Source organism: Monodelphis domestica, chromosome 8 (assembly GCF_027887165.1).
Source record: "Monodelphis domestica isolate mMonDom1 chromosome 8, mMonDom1.pri, whole genome shotgun sequence".
Lineage (NCBI taxonomy): Eukaryota > Metazoa > Chordata > Mammalia > Didelphimorphia > Didelphidae > Monodelphis > Monodelphis domestica.
In genome coordinates, this window is record NC_077234.1 from 175,470,086 (window position 1) to 175,477,672 (window position 7,587).

Genomic DNA, 7,587 nt, shown 5'->3' on the forward strand with positions numbered 1-7,587 from the left:
TGAAAGGAGGAACTGCACTGTATTATTCTCTCATGCATTTTTTCTAACCTTTGGACAACTTTTCTATCTCTTTTTTTGAGTTCTGACGCTTTCTTGTTGGACTGTCCTCTCTCTAAGCTGATCAGAGCTGATTAATCAATTCTACCGTCTCATACTTTTGAGCTCTTTGATGCCACCTGTTAGAATTGTCTTCATGAACTTGGAGGAATAAGAAAAGAAAACTCGACCTGATTAAGAGACTTTGTTGGAAACAACAACCAGACAGTACCCTCCAGAAAAGAGCTCAGGAGTAAAGAGAATTACTGGCACTCCAAACTCTCTCTGCAGAGAAAAGTTAAGAAATCACTAAAGAGATCTTTATCTGATCCAGTTTCACTGAATGCATCAAGGCAACTGGGGTTAAGCCTTGATCCTGGGACATCTGAAACTTCCTCTCCTTTTGCTTCAAGTCACCTGTGGACTTAGATTTGGCAGCTAGCATTCCTCACTCATCAATCAGTTCCCAGTGTGTTGGAATGGAAGAGTGATTAGAACTTTCCTAAGAAGAAATGATTTGCATTTATTTTGAGCCCTTTTTTTATAATGTACTCAAATCTGCCATACAATTGCATCCAAGCAAAAATGACATTCAGGGAAAAGATTTGGGACAGACAAGGATGTCAATACCTTATGGCAGGAGTATGAATATTATTAGATGAAGTCGTGTGGAATAAAGGATGGAGATTTTTTTATTCAAATACAGACTCCTCATCCCCTCCCTGCACCATCTTTCTTCTTTTGTCTTCCCTATTCCTATTAATGGAACTAAAATCTTCCAGTGTCCATTTCTGAAATCTCTGAGTTCATGTACGCTTCTTTCTTTGTCCTGTATCCTCCCCATCCTGTTGCTCATGAGGTCTCTCCAATTCTACTTCTGAAATGTTTCTCTTATGTATTCCTTCCTTTCTGATCCATTTATCAATACCTTATCTAGAGACAGCTAGGTTGGCATCATGAATAGAATATGGATAGAATTCAGAAAGACCTGAATTCAAGACCAGCCTCAAAGGCTTACTGGCTGAGTGACCCTGGGCAAGTTCAATTAAGCCTCAGTTTCCTCATGTGTAAAACACCTACTTTCCAGAGTTGTTTTGAGAATCAAATGAGGCAATAATTGTAAAGCACTTAGCACAGTACCTGCCACACTACATAAATGTTAACTATTAATATTATTATTATTATTATTAAAGTCCTCATTATCTTTCACCTAGATGACCACAATTATTTTCTGTCTGGTTTCCTACACTCCAGTATCTTCTCTTGTCTTCATCCAAAACACATAGCTGCTAGGTCTACCTACTTAAATCACAGTTCAAACTTTGTGACTTTACTTGCCAGGTTCCCTATTGTCTACCAAAAAAGTCCAGACATACTGTCTTGGCACTTAAAACCCTCTACACTTTGACCCCAACATACAGTTTCAGTTACATATTTCCTTACTTGATTTAAGTACTCTATATTCCAATCTCTCTTTCTTTTGGGGCAAAAGAGATAGTATGGCATGATAGATGGAGAGTTGTTCTTAAGGCCAGGAAGATATAACTACAAATTCTGCTTCTGACATATATTATGTGACCCTGGGCAAGTCACTGAACTTTTCAGTGTTGCAGGCAAGAAGGTGCTGATCTCCATTGCTTGAGGGAGTTTTCTCACTGAGGATTTTCTTGTTCCTGTGAAAGAATAGGTTTAGTCGCTGTTGCTATGGAAAATGCCACTATTTTAGTGATTGTACAAACTAAGCAAACAGACTTTAGATCACAAGACTCCAAACAACACACAGAAATGAATTCATCTTAAAAAGATGAAAGAGCGATTCAGCTAGTTGAATACCCTATTGGTACTGAACCCCTTACCTACCACTGCACAAACATTTTTGGTTAACTGTTTCTTTGGTAACAAATGAATCAAAATTTAGGCTAAAACAGTGATTGTTTTCCCCGAGTGATTGGAATCTCTCCTGTCTATATAATATAGTTTCACGTTGTCCTTTCCTGTGTTGTAAAAAACAAATGGGAAACATTATTTCTCCTAGAACAAATTATCTTCAGCTATTTGCTTGTTTTCTCTCCCCCCAGTGACTTCTCAACTCCTTGCATTCTGGTTCTGGATCTCATTACTGAATGGAAAATGCTTTCTCCAAAGGTATCAATGATTTTTCTTAATTGTTAATTCTATACCCTATTCATAGGTGATCCTTTTTAATCTCTCCATGTCTCTTGACACTTTTGACTAAGCTCTGTTCCTGGACACTCTTTTCTCTCTGGATTTTCAGGACATCATTGCCCCATAGTTCTCAATCCTGTTCATCTGACTACTCCTCAGTTTCCTCTGTTGTATCATCTTCCATGTCTTTCACTCTTACTGTTTGTATTTTCTCAGGTTTTGCTCTGGGCTCTCTTCTTTTCTCTTGTTTACCTTCTCTGCTTTGGTGATCTGATCACCTTTCGTGGGTTCAATTTTCATCTCTTTGCAGCTGACTCCCAGATTTATATAATCAGTCTTCATACTTCTACTAAAATTCATATTAGATCAATAACTACCTCTTGGATGTCTAACATAGAGGCAATTCAAACTTGGCATATCCAAACCAGGGTCCATTATCTTCCCCTCAAAACCTACCCCTCCTATAAATTTTCTTCTGTCTTTTGAAGTTCTCTCTATTTCTCTATATACCCAGGTTGGTAACTTCAGAGTCATTCTCTATTTTTCAATCCTACATCTAATTAGCTGTTAAATATTACCAATTCTGATACCTCTGTAGTTTCTTCCCTCATTACCTTTTATCTGAACTTTTAGGATTATTACATGACTCCTTGGTTCCCTTGGCACCCAGTAAGCAATTAGTAAATAATGATTTTTTAGACAAAAAGTCATTAATTGATTTATTGATCCAGGATTTATCCATAGTTTGTTATGATCTATCTCTAATTTATTTCCAGTCAGTATTATTCAATTCAGGTGATTACAGAAGTGATAGTTCAATATACCTATATTCATGTCATGTTTGATCCTATATTAAATATTGAGTCATATTATACTCATATCAGGTTAAAAGGATTCTTCATTATATCAGACTTTTTAGGCCATGAGAAGCAAGGTTAAGACTATACACTATGTAAGAGCCATGAATGTACTTGCTAAAGCACAAATATGTTCAAGCTAGAGGATCTCCATCCATGTGGTCTAATGAGTAAATCTCAACATGGGGAAGGGGAACATTTGGACCTCCAGACCTCCATCATTTGGCATTTTTCTCCTCACCCAACTTGGGAAGACAAGCATTCCATTGCCCATTTTATGACTTTTTAGTCAACAATGGGTGTATATACTACGTATCCTGTGAGTAGAAATGACCCTTAACTTGCCTCTCTTCTGAACACCCATGGAAAGTTCTCAAGTTAATTTAGGAGCCCCATGACCCTTTGCCATTTCCCTTGATTGTTCAACATTGGGTAGGATTCTGACTGCTTGATGATTATTGCCCAATTCCTGCTCATTGTTAGGGCTTGGATAGAGATCTTTATATTGGGACCACCATTGTGACCATGAAAAAAACCAAATAGAAATTGTATTTTGTGGTGTTCCATCTGGACTAACTGGGACCTTAGTTTTATAAAATCTGTTCTTGGCAGCAAGGGGGCATCACAGATTGTAAGGAAGATATGAGGTCCCATTTGTTAAAAGAGGCCAGGTCCTTTTAATAAATGGTTATTGGTTCAGAGTTCTGCCTCAATGGTATTTTAAAATAATATACTTAGAGCCACCACTATCACCGAAAAAATTTAAGTAAACAAATGTGTAAAAAAAATTATGTGCAAAACTACAAATCCCAAATTGTTTATAATTATATGTGAATTATATATATGTACACTATTATAAACATCCTGTACTTTCGAGTTCCCCTTTGATTCATTTTGCTTTGATATTTTTCTCTTGATTCTCTAATTTAAAAATATAATCATAATGTGTTTTATTCTTATTCTCTTTTCATCTCTGCATTTATTTTCCTTATTTCCAATATTTGTCATTTCTAATAACATAATACAATCTTTTACATTCAAATATCCTATCTATTCAGTCATTTTCCTCATCATTGCACTTTTATTTCCAGTTATTTTGTCATTACAAACAAAGCTTCCATGAATATTTTTATATACACACAGCTTTTTATCCTCTCAGTCATGCCCTTAGGACCAAATCCTAGAAATGGGATCCCTAGGTTAATGAATATGAACAAATTTATAGCTCTTAATGTATGTTTCCATCTTGTTTTCTAAAAAAACCAATTAATAGCTACTCTAGTAATATAATTAATATAAGGCCTGTTTCTCCATGTTCCTATCAGCATTTAATCTGATCTACTTAATCTATCTAGTACTCAGTTAACATATAGGTATTAGGTAGCAGACACAATCTGTTGCCAGGGCCATACTCTTTACAAACCCAAGACTTTCCAGCTTGGTCTCTCCTAGTAAAACTTTTATTCCAATTTCATAACTCTTGAGGAATACTGAATGACCTCCATAGTATGATGAGTGTTAAAGGAAGACTTTTGCAGAATATTTATGCTCACTAAACCATTGTTGTCCCACTACAAACTATGTTTAGATTATGTGTATGCTCAGACTTAGATCTACTACTAGTCTCATGCAGGTAGGTGTGGGCTCTCCAGATATCTATCATATTTAACTCATCTAAGATTTGATTTATCTCCTTAACCTTTTTCATATTTATTTTTTTTTGATAGACATCTAATTCTGAGAGGGGAAAATTAAAGTTCCCCTACTATTCTTGGTTCATTATCTATATCTGTATCTCATTTAGTTCTTCCTTCAAAAATCTGGATATTATAACTCTTGGTATGTATAGTTCCAATATTGATAATGCTTCATTATCCACAGTAACCTTAAAAATAATGCAGTTAATCTCTTTATCCTTTCCTGTATATTTCTATTTTAGCCTCAACTCTGTTAGAGAGATCATGACTTACTACACCTGCTTTCTCTGGATCAGCTGAGGCACAATATATTCTGTTTCAGCTCTCTATTTTCACTCTATATATGTCTCTCATTTTCAACGTGTTTCTTGTAAAACAACACATATCCAGGTCCTGGTTTTTTATTATTTCTGCTATCCATTTTCTTCTCATGGGTCAATTAAATACACTCAATGTCATAGTTACTAGCTGTGTATTTCCATCTATTTTGTTCCTCCTCACTATTTGACCCCCTCCCTTTCTATTTTTTCCTCAATCTCTCTCATTTTGTTTTTGAGGTCTTTTTAAAAGCTCTTCCAAAAGTTATTTTTGAGCTTGTAGTCATTTATTGTATTTCTTTTCTGTTTTTAAAGTAGGTGTTTTTACTTCAGTCCTCTAAGTTTGAGCTGAGATCTTCTTTATCCCTTTAATAGTTCTCTGTATTTATATTTTCTCCTTTGATTGCTCATTTCAATTTATTTTTTAGATTTCAACATCCAGGCCAATAAATCAAATTATTGGCTTTTTTGCTTGAGCCTTGAGATTCCTAGTGTGTTAGGATATGTGTCCTCAGGTTTCAGGATTTTTTTGTGTGTGCTTGTTTTTTTCCCTGGGCCCTATTTAGCTCTTCCAGTTCTTATAGTCAAGGATCAAATATACTCCTTAGCTCAAACTCCAGTCCATGATTTATCTCAGGTATTCCAAACAAAGCTCAAAGTTTCCCCTATAATTGCAAGCCAGCAATTCACTTCCCTCTGTGCCAGGAACCAGGTACTCCACTCTCCAGGAGCCACCACAGCTTATGGGACCTCGGTCCTCAGGAACCATATTCACCAGTGCATACTCCTCTCTTACTGGCATAGCCCAGGTAGAGCAGGCATCTATTCTGCTTTCCTTGGATCTCCAAAGTCCCTCCCTTGTTAGCAGTGATATTTGAGTTCCTGCCCTTATCACCTGATGCCAATAAAGTCTGTGCTATCCACTTCCCAGCTGTGGATCTCTGGACACAGATACAGCTGTTCTCAGAGTCCTGCCTTGCAGATTCCAGTGGTCTGAGATGCAAGTTCCTTGGCTCAGGAAACAAAGTGAGATTGCCAAACTTGCCCTCAGGGGCTACCTTGTTGATTTCATTATTTACTCCATTTTTCCCTCCAGGTTGATGGGACTGAGGCCAGGGAAGTCAGAAACCTTCCTTCCTAGTTATCCCTGGCTGTTCAGCTTCACTCCTGAATCCTGTCTGTTTCTGCTTTTAGCTTTGATTGTGTGGAGTTATTTTTGATTGTTTGTAGAAGGCATTAGGAGGGTGAAGAAGCTTCACACCCTTCTCCACCATCTTCCCACCAATAAATAATCATTGACAGGTTACAGTCTTTCCCCTCTCTGATCCACCCTCTATATAGTTACCCAAATATATATTTTTCTAATGTCTAAATCTATTCATGCTAGCAATAGGGACTTATTGACTTTTCTTGAGCAGGGAATGACAGGGACAGATTTGGACATATAAGCAAACAAATACATAAATATGGATATCCCTCGGCTTATAATATGCAACCTTTACTACATTTTTAATAAAAAATAGGTTAGGACAAGGTCATGAAAGGCTTTAAAAGGTAAAGGGGAATTGATGTTTGAGCTTAGATGCAAAGAGAGGAGACTGCAGTAGATCGAGTAAGGAAGTAACATGGTAGATGCCTACGCTTAGTTGCTTTGATAATAGTATGGAGGATTGGTTGGGATAGGGAAGGACCAACTGGGATCAGCTGATACCAAAATACAAACTAATAACATATTAAAACACATAACATTTGAGAGGGAGTGATTATAAAAGAAACATGAATCTAGAGTCAGAAGCTTTGGGTTCAAATCTTAATTAGTTGACTCAGGACAAACTATATCACTTTTCTGGTGCTGAGTTTCCCCATCTGTAAAATGAAGCCTTTGGACTAAATGGCCACTGAGATGTCCTCCTGCTTTATATCTTTGACCTTATGAATCAACTAACTAACTAAATAGTTGCAGTGTTCAGAATAGTAGCATAGAGCCAACACTTAAGGCAATTAGAAGAATTATCATCTTTTTTGTAGTCTGGTGAATGAAGATTAGTTGAAAAGAGTAGCACCATGTCCCTGCTTAAGTATTTCCCATTATTGTTGTCTGTAAACATCCAGATCATCTATGGGTCAGGATTATTCATTACTGAGCATCTTTCAAGTACTTCTAAGATGAGCAAGAGCAAGTCAGCATTCACATTGCTTTAAAAGCATGAACAGAAATATAATCTGCTAGAAGAAATCCAAAGATTCATACAGGTTGTTGTTATTCAAGATTTCCTGACCTCATTCCAAGCCCCCTGAGCCTTTATACGCATGTTTTCATACCTCTAATTTCAAGGTGGATTTAAGCAAAATCCTTCACTAGTCATTTTGAAGAATTGGATATTGGCTATTGAAATACTGTGTCTATTCATTTCTTTTAATATGTTTTTAAGCATTTTCATGGGTTCAGGGAAGGAGATTTTCTTCTTCAACTTGTACACTTTAGAAAGGCAACAAAAGGTCAACTAATTGTAT